Source organism: Quercus lobata, chromosome 4 (genome assembly GCF_001633185.2).
Source record: "Quercus lobata isolate SW786 chromosome 4, ValleyOak3.0 Primary Assembly, whole genome shotgun sequence".
In the NCBI taxonomy this organism is placed as follows: Eukaryota; Viridiplantae; Streptophyta; class Magnoliopsida; order Fagales; family Fagaceae; genus Quercus; species Quercus lobata.
Genome location: NC_044907.1, coordinates 748,395 through 763,947, shown reverse-complemented (window position 1 = coordinate 763,947; position 15,553 = coordinate 748,395).

Here is a 15,553-nt window from a genome sequence, read left to right as displayed (position 1 = left end):
TGTCAAGCTGTCAACTTTTCTGCTCATTCCACATAGGATGCTGACTTGGCACTTAGAGAAGCCCTCAGAACCATTAAACTGTATCATTGAAATATATAGTATTAGTAGCTGGGTCAGTTGTGTACTGGTCTGTGTACCTACAATCCATTGCTTAAGCCATACGAAGAAGAAAGAGGCTTTGGAGCTGGCCTGGTACAGTGAGTAAATAAATGCTTATTGTATGCATCAATCGCTTTGCTGTGGCTTTGCTTATTGTATGCATCAACACCAAAATGGCTGTACCAATTTTGCCCATATCACGGTGTTGTGCATAAGAGTTTTTAAGTAGCAGCATTATTTTGATTAAAATTTTGGCACATAAAAATAAAGAGTTATCTTCTTTTGAATGGTCATTGCTTTACTTTGTATTAAATCAAGGAGTGGGATTAAAGATGGCTAGTTATTATTATTAGCTTTAGCTGGTTGTACAAACACGACTAAAAACAAAGTCTCATTGAATGTTAGAAGGCCCCATGTCGAGCACTTTTGGTTTTGTGTTTCCGAGAGGCCTAAGGTAGAGAGAGTTGGAGTAAGAGGCTCCAAATCCAACACCAATAATAGGAAATAAATTTTAGATGTGTGTATATGGGGGGTGCATTTTCATTTAGATCTAAGGCTATTCTAGTGATTCTCATCTTAAAACTCAGTGGGAGGGACACATAATAGAAGAATGGCAAATGCATACTATAGTCTATAATTAAATTAGGGACCCAACATTTCCCTACCTCGGCTTTTTGAATACCTCTTCCCACCACCCACCAAACCCTGATGTGGCCTTGTGGGCCTTTTTTATTCCCTTATTCTGGAGGGGCGGTGGAGAATGGACTAGTGGGGGAGAAAGTTATGAAGTAGAATTGGAATTTCCTTTTATTGGACGGCTGAAGCCGGTGCCGGAATTTAGCCAATGGCCGTTCACATGGGAAAAAGGTACCCTGTCATGGGACCATGGAAACAATTAAAAAAAAAAAAGCTAACACTAGGGTAACATGGCTTTCCAACCAAGCTTTCTCTATTACTTGTCAGTTTTTTTTTTTCTTAATAATAATTATTTGCTTATGTCTAGTATCATTAATCATCATTACTGTTGCTTATACTAGCTATTTTAATAATATAAGAGTCAGGAGGAGCAGGGCAGAACCAGCTTGTGAGTTGTGACACTCGTATATTATACTAGCAATTTTAATAATACAGTATACGTGTTTTATTGAGCACCAAGTCCTATATATATATATATATAAAAGCTCTGGATCGACCTTAACCTTCTCTTTTCTACTAATTTGATAGTTAGTTGATTAATTTTAGGCAAAAATGCAAAGCTGACCATCTAACTTTCAGTTTTTTTCATTTTAGTCCTCTAACTTTCAGTTTTGTCATTTCAGTCCTCTAATTTTCAGTTTTGTCATTTCAGTCCTCTAACTTTCAATTGTTGTCAACTTGGTACTCCGTTAAACTCCAATTATGTCTTGTCGTTAATTGTGCAAAAACGACGTTGTTTTGGCTTTTTTTTTTTAAAATAAATTTTGGAATTTAGAGAAAATTAAATATGAAAAAAAAAAAAACTGAGGGTCAATTCCGATGGCTTACCCTTTTGTGGAATCTTGAACATCCTCAACAGGATTCAATTCATCACCACCACAAGGAGTAGCTGATTCCTTCCTTGGCGACACACAATCTCCGATTCCGGCTTCTTTATCTGACGGTTTCAGATCCTCCTCCTCCATTATCACTGTTATTGCAGCGTCCACCTCCTGCTGTGATTCCAATGACACACACTCTTTTGGTGAAGAAGAAGTTTCAGTCTTTTCAAGCTGTTCACTTTCGATTTCACTATTCTCAACCGTACCCGAACTTTTCTCACCCTCCATTTTTCTCTTCTTTGTACCTACAATCACAAAACGATGAGGTGTTAGGGAGATTTAGATTTTTACAGGAGCGAGCTTTTCTCGGGATAGAGATGCCAATCATTTCATCGGCAACTTTCTAGTGCCTTGAGGATCTCACCGGCCAGCAGTGGTTGTTGTCGTCGACGACGACGATGGAGTATTCTTCGTCCTCTTCATCTCCGACGCTTTCTTCCGTGCTTTCCTCTCCTTCTTCTCATTTAGAATTGGTTCTCTTCCTCTTGCTCCGATTGTTCATTGTCTCGGAGACTATTAACCCTCAAATTTTTTTTTTTTTTTAATTCTAAAATTTATTTAAAAAAAAAAAAAAAGAAGAAGCCAAAACGACATTGTTTTGGCTCAATTAATGGCAGGACATAACTAGAGTTTAACGGAATACTAAATTGACAAAAATTGAAAGTTAAAGGACTGAAATGACAAAACTGAAAGTTAGAGGACTGAAATGAAAAAAACTGAAAGTTAGAGGGTCAGTTTTGCGTTTTTGCCTTAATTTTATAAATAGTAAAATAATTATATTTAGAATTTGTATACTAAAAATCAAACTTTAATGTTTCTACACAATGTCGTGTGGTATTAAATTATTTTATTTATTTTATTTTCCATTGGGGAAATTTTGCAGTAACTTTTTTTTTACAATAAACTCATGTTATTCTCCATTGACATAAGTACAGCGTATAATGAACTCATAAAATCAACAATATTTGCTTGTTTGCTGTATTCATAAACTCCCAAGGTGTTAGATAAATTATTTGAATTTAGTTTAGTAATAGAATATGATCCAGAACTTAATATAATCAAACTGTAAAAAAGGGGAGGTTCTAATTCAAGCAGTGGCCTTTTGCGTTCAGTTTTGATTCTTCGTCTTCCTTGGAAAGTCATTCTCGCTCTCAGTAAAAGTAAAGGGTAGAAGTGCAGAGCCATACAATTGTTGTTGGCCAACGAAGTAATTGATTGTTAGTGGGAATTTTAGGATCAGGTTTTTTGGCCAATTTTAAGTTTGAAGCTGTGAGATTGCTACTGCTTTGTTGGCCAATTTTTTTTTTATTTTTTTTTTATTTTTTTTTTATTTTTTTTTTTATGTGAAAAGTATAGGCAAAAACACTATTTTGGTCCTTACATTTTGGGGTCACAATCAATTTGGTCCCTATATTTTAAGAACAGTTAATTTGGTCCTTGTTATTTTCAATTTACAATTAATTTGGCCCCTGCCGTTAAATCACTAACGGAAAATACTTATGTGGCAAACCATTAACACAGTTGGCATGTCTAATATTAAAAAATGAAATGAAATACTGACGTGTCTTAATTTCAATAGCCAACTCAACGCTTAGTTGGCAAATAAATCCCACATCAACGCTTAAATTTTATTTTATTTATTTATTTATTTTCTATTATTGTATGAATTCCTTTCCTTAGAAATTAGAATACGCCACAATGGCCACACCCCATCCAAGCTTATCCTGTTTTTCCTTCATACATTTTTCTTTTATCTTGATTTTTCTTCATCTCATCTCTAAGCTTATCTCTCTCTCTCATTAATCTTTTGTTCTCTCTGATTCATGATTGAAGAAGCCAAATCCCATATACACAAAACCCGAAATCCAAATCCACTAGGCCCAGCTTCTCCTAACCCAGATTCAACACAAATCGACCACGACTTCTCTGACGTCTCAGATCAGTGGTCTCGATAAGGGTTTTGAGCTCCACGCCATACGAAGGCGATTGGTTGGTGAACCATTCTATGGTCAGGTTTGAAAAGCTAAAGGGATTGGGTATGTTTTTTGAGCTCAGAGTCTGCGTTGCTATCTTCTTCCTTGATGACCCCTCCACTTCCATGGCTATGTGGGTTTGCTTTTCAAAGCTTTCTCATTGTGTCTATGTCTTTGGGTCTCCATTACACTACAATGGCTTGACTTTGGGTTTGTTTGTGTTGAGTGATCAAAGTTGTAAAATGGGTATTTTTAACATGCACTTGCAAGCTGGCATAGTGGCATTTGAGCTCTGTAGTGGATTTGTGGTGTTGGAAGATTTGGTTGTAGAAAATCTGGGTCTGATTTTTGGACTAGATTAGTGTTTGGTTACCAAGAAATTGCAAGAAGGGAATTAAAAGGAAATTTTGTTTGGTTAGCAATTGTAAAAGGAAAAATAAAATTGAGAAAATAAAAATAAAAAATTGATTGGTTAAAAAAATTGTAAGAATATTAAAGGCCGAATAAAAAAAGCAAAGAAATTCGTACAATAAAAGAAAAATATTTTTAAACGTTGATGTGGCTTTTGTTTTCCAACTAAGCGTTGAGTTGGTTGTTGAAATTAAGACACATTAGTATTTCATTTAATTTTTTAATATTAGACTTGCCAACTGTGTTAACAGTTTGCCACGTGGGCATTTGTTGTTAGTGATTTAATGGTAAGGAACAAATTGATTGTAAGTTGAAAATAACAGGCAAATTGACTGTTTTTAAAATGTATGGACCAAATTGATTGTAACCTCAAAATATAAGAATCAAAATAGTGTTTTTGCCAAAAAGTATATTTACTAGGTTGTCCTCTAGTTTTGTTTGTGCTTAAAAGTAGGGTGTGTGTATATTTTTGAACCAAAGAAAAGTCTATCCCAAACAGGAAAAGCCTCTTATATAGTGGTATCAACTATCCTCTAACATTTAAAATGAGAGTTTAATTGTGGAGAAAAAAAAGGTTGATAATAAAAAGAGTTCTAAGATTAAAGTAGGAGAGAAAAAGTTCTTTTTAGGTAGAATTGTTGCAATTTGGTGCAACCAATTGGCGCAGTATATGATATGATATTATAGGGAAGAGGGGATATAATGTGGGTTTGGATTCAGTGTTTCCGCTGAATCTTGCGTCGTGTTTTCCCTTTTTTTTTTTTTTTTTTTTGCTTTCACGCGTTTAAGGGAGAGACAAAAGTTACTGTTCATGAGACATGTCACTGTTCACGCATTGTTTAGTACTATTGAGCACTATTCATACACTGTTTAGCACTATTCACAGATTAAAAAAATATTAAAAATGAGTCCTACAGTACTATTCACACATTTAAAAATTATTTTGTTACATTATTTTCAGTTTTCAGTTTCAGTAATAATAAGTTCAATCCAAACAGACCTATAGTCAACTGGTACTCCTTTGTATGATTGAAGTTCTATTAATTGTGCGGTCTTTGTCCATGCCATATCAGTATGGGTAACTTTTTAATAAATTATAACTTATTTATGTCTCTAGAAGCCATGATTTGCTTTTTCTTTTTTAAAATATATTTTATAGAAATAAAAGAGGTTATTGATATTCATTTTTTTTAGCTAGATCTCGTCATGCTCTTGTCGATTTTGGTGGTTGGCAAACTCATAAATTGCACGGAAAAGCATACAAACCTGAATGGGGATAACTGAACAATTTTGACAAAAAAAAAAAAAAAAAAAAGCCTATGAGTAGATTTAAACTATGATGGAACACTATTGTTTGTGCAAAATTGTCTTTTTAAATCTTGATAGATTTTTTTTTTTTGATAGAATAGATTAGAATATTTAAAACTACTCCTAAATTAAATTTTAAAGCCATAAAAGCAAATTTCATTTAAGAATTCTTTTAAAAAATTGATAAATTTCTTTCATAAAATTTAAACCTCATCACTTCTCACTTTCCAGTTTCCACTACATTCTTATATCTTATCATTCTTCAAATTGAAAAAATCATATTCCCTCATGTTAATGTATATTATGTTATGGGCTTTAAGCCCAGCTAGTTTACTTGTTTAGCACACTTGTACTTGTACTACACTTTACTTGTACCGCACACATAGGCTTACTTATACTACACACATATGCCTCTTATATAAAGGCACACATGTATATTCTTTGATTAGGAAATACAATACAATCATTCTGTATTTCTAACATAGTATCAGAGCCACTGCTCTAATCCTTTAGTGTGCTGCTCTTAAGCAGTCTTGTCTTCTTGGGTGTCATCTGCAGCCGTTTTTGTGAGCAGCACCGCTGCCTCCACCGTGACGTCAGTACATCAAAGACCACTACCTTGCCGCCACCACCGCTTTCGCTACTCCGATCAGACCACAGATTGCACCATTGGAAAGTAATCTCTCCAATCTGCCTTTCTATGAAATTTCGTCTTCATCGGACCTTCCACGCGCCTCCACGCGCCACCAGAATTCTTGGCGTTACTGGCACGCGCCTCCACGCGCTGCCAATACTCCTCACACGCCTCCTATCTCAGTCACGCGCCTCCACGCGCCACCACGCGCTCCCATGCACCAGAACTTAGTCCGCTGATATCATCATCTGTGCCACATCAGCCCTAGCTGCGTCAGCATCCACTCATCTGCTGATGTCATCTCCACGTCATCCTGTGACGTCATCTGCCTGACCGTTGACCGTTGACCGATCGTTGACCATTCTTTGACCGGCCGTTGACTTTTGCTGTCTAGGTTCTCCTTACCCAGTTTTTCGTGTAGATTTCATTTTTGCAGTCTTTTTTTTTACATATTGTGTCTCTAAATGGATAAAAAGAATTTTTTTGTTCCTCGCCCCATTAATACTGTATTGGAGGGGAATAAGAATTACTTATCTTGGTCTCAATCTATGCGCAGTTTTCTTAAGGGTTGCATGCTCGGCATTACTGTACTGGTGCAGTCGCCATTCCTGTCAAAGGAGCAAGTGAAGAAGATGTTGCCTTCCTTGGTCGTATGATTGAATGGGATAGTCATAACCACATGATCCTCACATGGATTCGGAACACTTCCATTCCCTCCATTTCCAATCTGTTGGGCAGCTTTGATGATGCAAAATCAGCATGGGATATGTTGGCCAAAAGGTACTCCACTACTCACGGCACCATGAAATATCAGTTAGTGGTTGAATTACATCAACTCAGGCAAGAACCAGAACAATCCATCAATGACTACTATGATAAGCTTCGCTTCATTTGGGACTAAATTGACCTTTCTGATCCAACTTGGGCATGCTCAAAGGATGCTCAGCAATATGCTTCCATCAAAGATGAATTTCGCCTTTATGAATTCCTGATGTCCCTTCACAAGGACTTTGCGCCCATTCGAGGTCAACTTCTAAATCGCAGTCCTGCTCCCTCTCTTGATACTGCTGTGAACGAGTTGGTTAGAGAAGAAACTCGTCTTGCAACCCTTCAAGCTCAGAATAAGCTCAATGTTTTGGCTCCTACTCCTTCTGCTTCGCCCATAGAGCAACCTCAGCACTCAAGTGACTCCTCTGGCTTTAGCAATTGTCGCAATCAGACCAACAAAAAGTTCTGCAACTATTGCAAGCGTCCTGGCCACACCATTGAGACTTGTTACCGTTGCAACAAATCTACTGCTGCTGTTGCTAATACTAAGTCTACTCCGCCGATGGCTTCCATTTCCGCTGAGTCCCAGTCTTCTGGATCCACTATCAACCTCTCTCCCACTGAACTACAGGTGATCATAGCTCAGGCTGTTTGTATGGCTGGTAATGCATCTCTTTCCACTGCTCTTTCAGTTCTACCCGGTAAGTCTCAAACTTGGATTTTTGATTCTGCCTGTTGCAATCACATGACACCCCACTCATCCTTATTCTCCAAACTTGACCCTGCACCACACCCTCTAAATATTCATATAGCTGATGGTTCCACCATGTATGGGAATAGTTTAGGTTTTGTTTCGACCTCCAATCTTTCTGTTCCTGGAGTCTTCCATGTACTTGACCTATCCTATAATTTGTGCTCTGTGGGACAATTAGCTGAATTAGGTTATCGCCATATTTTTGACTATTCTGGGTGTATTGTGCAGGATTCGAGGACGGGACAAGAGCTTGGGACCGACCCTAGAGTTGGGCGTATGTTTCCCATGGATAATCTTCATCTTCCACCTGTTGCTCTTGTTTCTGTTGCTGCTGCAACTTCTTCCTTACCGTCTCTCGCACTTTGGCATTCTAGTCTTGGTCATGCATCATCTTCTCGGGTACAACAGTTAGCTTCTAAGGGTCTGTTGGGTTCCGTGTCCAAAGACAATTTTGATTGTACTTCATGTCAGTTAGGAAAACAGCCAACTTTACCTTTCAATAATAGTGAATCCATTTCTAATAGTATCTTTAAGTTAATTCATTCTGATGTTTGGGGACCTTCTCCTGTTGCTAGTATTGATGGATCTTGATATTTTGTTATTTTTATTGATGATTATTCTCGTTATAGTTGGATTTTTCCTGTGAAATCTCGTTCTGAAATTTTACCAATATACAGCAACTTTGCAAAAATGGTTGAAACAAAATTCTCCAAACGTATCAAAACTTTTCGTTCTGATAATACTCTTGAATATACTCAATATGCATTTCAAGCTCTGTTACATTCCTATGGCACTGTACATCATCTAACTTGTCCAGGTACCTCTCAGCAAAATGGTCGAGCTGAAAGAAAATTTCGTCATATTCTTGACACTGTTCGTGCTCTTCTTCTTTCTGCCAAAGTTCCTGCGCCATTTTGGGGTGAAGCTGCTCTTCATGCTGTTCATGCGATCAATCGCATTCCAAGCACTGTCATCCATAATCAGACTCCGTATAAGCGTCTTTTTGGGTCACCCCCTGAATATCATCACCTTCGCTCATTTGGATCTGCTTGTTTCATTCTTCTTCAGCCTTATGAGCACAACAAACTTGAACCTCGATCTAGACTTTGTTGTTTCCTTGGTTATGGTGAAACTCAAAAAGGGTATCGGTGTTATGATCCTGTCTCTCATAGACTTCGTGTTTCTCGTAATGTTGTCTTTTGGGAACATCGATTATTTGTTGAACTCTCTCACTTTCGTTCTTCTCTGACTACCTCATATGTTTTAGAAATATTTCCCGATGAGTCTCTTGTTCCTTCTACAAATACTTTTGATCCTCCTTTGAACTTTTCTCCAGATATTTTTGATGCTTCTCCTAGACAGGTCAAAGATGAACAAGTTGATGACGAGCTATCCCACCTTGGGCCTGGGTCCCCTGCTCCTGCTCTGCCTGAGGATCCTCCACAAGACATTTCGCCTCGCCACTCAACCCGGGTAAGATCCATTCCTCCACATTTACTTGACTATCATTGTTACACTGCCCTTGCTACTCTTCATGAGCCTCAGACCTATCGTGAGGCCTCCACTGACCCTTTATGGCAGATTGCAATGAAAGAGGAACTTGATGCATTAACCAAAAACCATACTTGGGATCTGGTCACTCTCCCTCTTGGACAGTCTGTGGTTGGTTGTAAGTGGATTTATAAGATCAAGACTCGCTCTGATGGGTCCATTGAGTGCTACAAGGCTCGTCTTGTTGTAAAAGATTTTACACAGGAGTATGGGATTGATTATGAAGAGACTTTCGCTCCAGTGGCTCGTATCTTTACTGTTCGTGCCCTCTTAGCTGTTGCTGCTGCTAGTAAATGGGACCTTTTTCAGATGGATGTTAAAAATGCCTTCCTTAATGGGGATCTGAGTGAAGAAGTCTATATGCAACCTCCTCCTGGCCTCTCTGTTGATTCAAATAAGGTTTGTTATCTTCGACGTGCACTTTATGGCCTTAAACAAGCTCCACGAGCTTGGTTTGCTAAGTTCAGCTTTACTATCTTTCGCTTGGGTTACACTGCTAGTCCATATGATTCTGCATTATTTCTTCGTCGCATTGATATAGGCACCATTTTGCTTCTTCTATATGTGGATGATATGATCATAACTGGTGATGACCTCAGAGGCATTCAAGAACTCAAGGATTTTCTCAGTCAGCAGTTTGAGATGAAAGATCTTGGACATCTCAGCTATTTCTTGGGTCTTGAAATTACACATTCCACAGATGGTCTCTATGTTACTCAAGCCAAGTATGCTTCTGACCTTTTGTCTTGAGCTGGACTCACTGATAGCAAAACTGTTGACACTCCAGTTGAGCTTAATGCGCATTTGACACCCTCGGGGGGAAAACCATTATCTAATCCTTCTCTTTACAGACGATTGGTTGGTAGCTTAGTTTATCTCATAGTTACTCGTCCAAACATTTCTTATGCTATTCATCAGGTGAGCCAGTATCTGTCTGCTCCACGATCAACTCACTATGCTGCTGTTTTGCGCATACTTCGATACCTGAAGGGCACTCTCTTCCATGGCCTTTTCTACTCAGCTCAGTCTCCTTTTGTACTTTGTGCATTCTCTGATACTGATTGGGCAGGAGATCCCACTGATCGCAGGTCCACTACAGGTTATTGCTTTCTCCTTGGTTCTTCCTTGATTTCTTGGCGAAGTAAGAAACAAACTTTTGTGGCCCGCTCCAGTATTGAAGCAGAATATCGTGCTCTTGCTGATACCACATCTGAGCTCCTTTGGCTACGATGGCTTCTTAAGGATTTGGGTGTGTCCACATCCTCTGCTACTCCCCTTTATTGTGACAACCAGAGTGCCATTCATATTGCTCACAATGATGTCTTTCATGAACGGACTAAACACATTGAGATTGATTGTCACTTTATCCGTTATCATCTTGTCCATGGTGCTCTCAAGTTATTCTCCGTATCCTCCAAAGATCAACTTGCAGATATCTTCACCAAGTCCCTTCCTAAGGGACGCACTCGTGATTTGGTTGACAACCTCAAGCTGGTCTCACATCCACCGTGAGTTTGAAGGGGGCTGTTAATGTATATTATGTTATGGGCTTTAGGCCCAGCTAGTTTACTTGTTTAGCACACTTGTACTTGTACTACACTTTACTTGTACCGTACACATAGGCTTACTTGTACTATACACATATGCCTCTTATATAAAGGCACACATGTATATTCTTTGATTAGGAAATACAATACAATCATTCTGTATTTCTAACACCTCATGTTCTCTTCGCTCTTAAAATTAGCCTATATGTTTTGCATTACCAAAAATTTTGGGTTACTATCCTAAAATTAAACCATTACAAATTTCTCATTTATCTCAAATCTATATCTATATATCTATATAATAATAAAAAAAAAGTGAAACATTTGACTTTTTGTTGACCATTCTTTATTGTGTCATGTGTCTATATAAATTTATGCCACATATTCATTTAAAAACACCGAGCAGTTGTATCTTTTCATTTTTTCCGTTAAGTTTCAGTATCTACTCACCGTTTTAGATAATATGTATATATTAAAACAAAAAATTGTCATTGAAAAGAAAAGCATCAGTGCGTAGGGAAGAGAATGAGAAATTTGAGAAGAAAAACATTCGTAAGACGTTTAAAGAAATCATTCAGTAATATTGTTGCTACTGTTGGTGTGGCATGGTTCCTAGACCTTCTCACTATTTAAAAAAAAGAAAGAAAGAAAAAAAAAAAACGACTCACATAAAAATCAACTGTCCAAATTGTTGGGAATTTAGAAGAGTAATATAATGAAATAACAAAATGATCCAGTAGACAAACTGAAAATTTGATTGACTTGGAGGCACAATTGAATGTTATTCTTAGACAATATTTTCCACTCACACAAGAGTTGCTAAAGGGTTACTACAAATTTTTTTGTACGATACAACCAAATTTATTGGGTTCTACAAATAGCAATTTTGGAGAAGACCCATATGTTTTTTGTGTTTTTAAGAAAGATGAAAAAGAAGAAGTTGAGAAAAGGTTACCAAATGAATATGAACCACTATTTATACCCAAATGATTATGATCATTCAATATGCACATTTTCATTTAATATGCACATTTTAGGTCAATAGACGCATATTCATTTAATAGGCACATTTTCATTTAATAGAAACATTTTTGGTCATTAGAGACCTTTCTGTTCAATATGCACATTTAATATATATCCAATATGAAGGGTTATGACCTTTCAATAGACACATTTTGTATATTCAATATGAAGAGTTATAACCTTTCAATAGACACATTTTGGTATATATATTACAACCTATCTTGTATATACCTATATATACAACACAAACTAAACTAGAGATGCAACATTCTGTCTTTTATTCTTTCCTTAAAAAAAAACCTAATAAATAAAACAACATTGATTTCTGCATAACTAATAAAACTTTGTGTTATTTCTTTCAATATCTTTTATTTATTTATTTTTAATTTCATGCATTTTTGCTTTACTACTCCAACTCAAAAATAATAGTTTTTTTTTTTGGGTTTATTTTTTCCTGAAATTCATCTAGTAGCTATATTTTTGTGCATTGCATTGGCTAGCGACTAATATAATATAAAAGTGAAACGTTTGACTTTTTTATTGGCCATTATTTATTGCGTCACGTAGTTATATAAATTTATACAAACAGTTTCACCAAAAAAAAAAAAAAAACAAAAACACCAAACAATTGTGTTTTTTCATTTTGCTTATTGAGTTTCAGTATTTACTCATCGTTTCACATAAGATGTATATTTTAAAACAAAAAACTGTCATTGAGAAGGAAAGTGCTATGGTCACCACGACCACGTCCTCTTCCGCATTTGCCTCGAGGTGCTATGGTGGTCGAGAAAATAGAACAACACACGCACACAGTAAACTTACTTAACACAATGGGTTTGTTTCAAGGACAACCCAACCTCCACAATGTTTTAGCTTAAAATTTACATGCATTCTTTATTCATTCAGCCATATATAAAGGCTTACATCAAAACATGATAACTTCTGTTCCTAAAAGATAATTAACAACGATAACAAATGGCTTATCACAAAGTTCAAACAACCAGATGATAAACCCAACAATCCTAAGTGATAAACCTCACTAGATGAGGTAGTTTATTTGATAAGATAATCCTAAGAGATAGATGATAAAAGAGAAAATTATAGAGTGGAGTCACAAGCAAGTCATGCCACTTTAAGCTTATCCTGTTGATGGTCTCGAGTTGACTCACTGAGTTGACTCAGCAAACTTGGTTCACTACCCATGCATGAGCTAAGTGCAGTGTTACATAACAAAAAACATTAAGTAGTAGGGAAGAGAATGAGAAATTTGAGAAGAAAATCATCCGTAAGGCGTTTAAATAAATCATTCAATATTATTGTTGCTACCGTTGGTGTGGCTTGATTCTGGGACCTTTTTACTATTTAACACCAAAAAAAATTTTTGACTTATAAAAAAATCAATTGCCCAAATTGTTGGGAATTTAGAGGAGTAATATAGTGAAATAATAAAATGATCCTATAGAAAAACATAAAATTTGATTGACTTGGAGGCACAATTGAATGTTATCCTTAAACAATTTTTGCCCCCACACAAGAGTTGCTAAAGGGTTACTACAAATTTGTTCCAAGAATACAACCAAGTTTATTGGGTTTTACAAATAGCAATTTTGGAGAAGACTCACAAGTTTCTTGTGTTTCTAAGAGAGATGAAAAAGAAGAAATTGAAAAGAAGTTACCAAATGAATATGAACATTATTTATACTTAAAGGATTATGACCCTTCAATAGGCAAATTTTCATTCAATATGCACATATTCGGTCAATAGGAACCTTCAATACATATCCAATATGAAAGGTTATGATTTTTCAATAGACACATTTTGGCATATCCAATATGAAAGGTTATGACATTTCAATAGGAACCTTTTGGTATATCCATTTTTAAGGGTTATGACATTTCAATAGGTACTTTTTGGTAAATATATTACAACCTATTTTGTATATACCTATATATACAACATAAGCAAAACTAGAGACATAACATTCTCGTTTATTCCTTTCCACAAAAAATTAATAAATAAAAATTGGGTTTTACAAATAGCAATTTTGGAGAAGACTCACAAGTTTCTTGTATTTCTAAGAGAGATGAAAAAGAAGAAATTGAAAAGAAGTTACCAAATGAATATGAACATTATTTATACTTAAAGGATTATGACCCTTCAATAGGCAAATTTTCATTCAATATGCACATATTCGGTCAATAGGAACCTTCAATACATATCCAATATGAAAGGTTATGATTTTTCAATAGACACATTTTGGCATATCCAATATGAAAGGTTATGACATTTCAATAGGAACCTTTTGGTATATCCATTTTTAAGGGTTATGACATTTCAATAGGTACTTTTTGGTAAATATATTACAACCTATTTTGTATATACCTATATATACAACATAAGCAAAACTAGAGACATAACATTCTCGTTTCACTACAAAAAAACCGGTCTAAAGCTGCGTTTGAAAAACGCAGCTTAAGACCCCAAAAACGCGGCTATAGGCTTTGAGCCGCGTTTCCTATGGCCGCGTTTATAACGCGGCCTAAAGACCGCAGCTCAAAGACTATAGCCGCGTTTTTCAAAAACGCGGCTAAAGGTCTGACCTATAGCCGCGTTTTCTAACCGCGGCTATAGGATTCGGCCTATAGCCGCGTTTTTGGAAACACGGCTATAGACCAGCTTTAAGCCGCGTCTGAAAACGCGGCTATAGGTTTTTTAAAAAACAAAAAAAAAAAAATTCTGGGTTTTTTTTTTCCCCAGAAAATTCAAAATTGAAAAATCAAATATAAAAAATTCAAAATTAAACACAAATACAAAAAATTCAAAAACAAATACAAATCCAGAAAATTCAAAATCAAATACAACATACTCACAATACAAACACACCCAGAAAATTTTAAATTAAACACAATATACTCACAATACAAACACATGCACCCAAAAAAATTAAAAATCAAACATAAACCCAGAAAATTCAAAATCAAACACAAACCCGGAAAATTAAAAGCAAACACAACATACTCACAATACAAACAACATTCTCACAATACAAACACAACGAAAAAATTCAAAATCAAACAAAACGTGTTCCAAAATATAACACAAACCCATGAATCTCCTCTCATTCAACAAAACCAACCAAATCTAACACTAATTCCATTCAATAAAACAAAAGCACAAGCTCAGAATAAAAAAAGAACACAAACCTGTGAAGAAGGAAGAAAGAAAAAGGAACAAAAAAAAAAAAAAAACGCAGTACCCAGATGTGAAGGAAGAAATAAAAAGGAAAAAAAAAAAAAAAAAAAAAAGAAGAAGAAGACTTACCCAGATGTGAAGAAGGAAGAAAGAAAAAGAAAAAAAAAAAGACAAAGAAGACTTACCCAGATGTGAAGAAGGAAGAAAGGAAAAGAGAAAAAAAAAAGAAGAAGAAAGAACGAACCATCTGAAGAATGAAAAAAGAAAGGGAAAAGGAAGAAAAGAGAGCAAGTGGGGGTAGGTGGGAAAGTGGGGTGCAGGTGTGAAAGGTAGTGTACGTGGGAAGCTTCAGGAAATTTTTTTTTTTTTTTTAAGCGCAACCTATAGCCGCGTTTTTAAAAAGAAAAAACACAGCTACAGGTTACCTATAGCCGCCTTTTTAAAAAACGCGGCTATAGGTCGGTGCTTAAGTACGATTTTTACGGGACCTATAGCCGCGTTTTTGAAAAACGCGGCTATAGGTAACTTGTAGCTGTGTTTTTTCTTTTTAGAAATGCGGGTAAAGGTGAGCCGTAGCCGCGTTTTTAAATCACAAAACAAAGCTACAGGTTACCTATAGCTGCGTTTTCTAAAAAACGCGGCTGTAGGTAACCTTTAGCCGCTTTTTAAAACACAAAAACGTGGCTATAAGTCCACCTTAAAAAATTATTCGGTT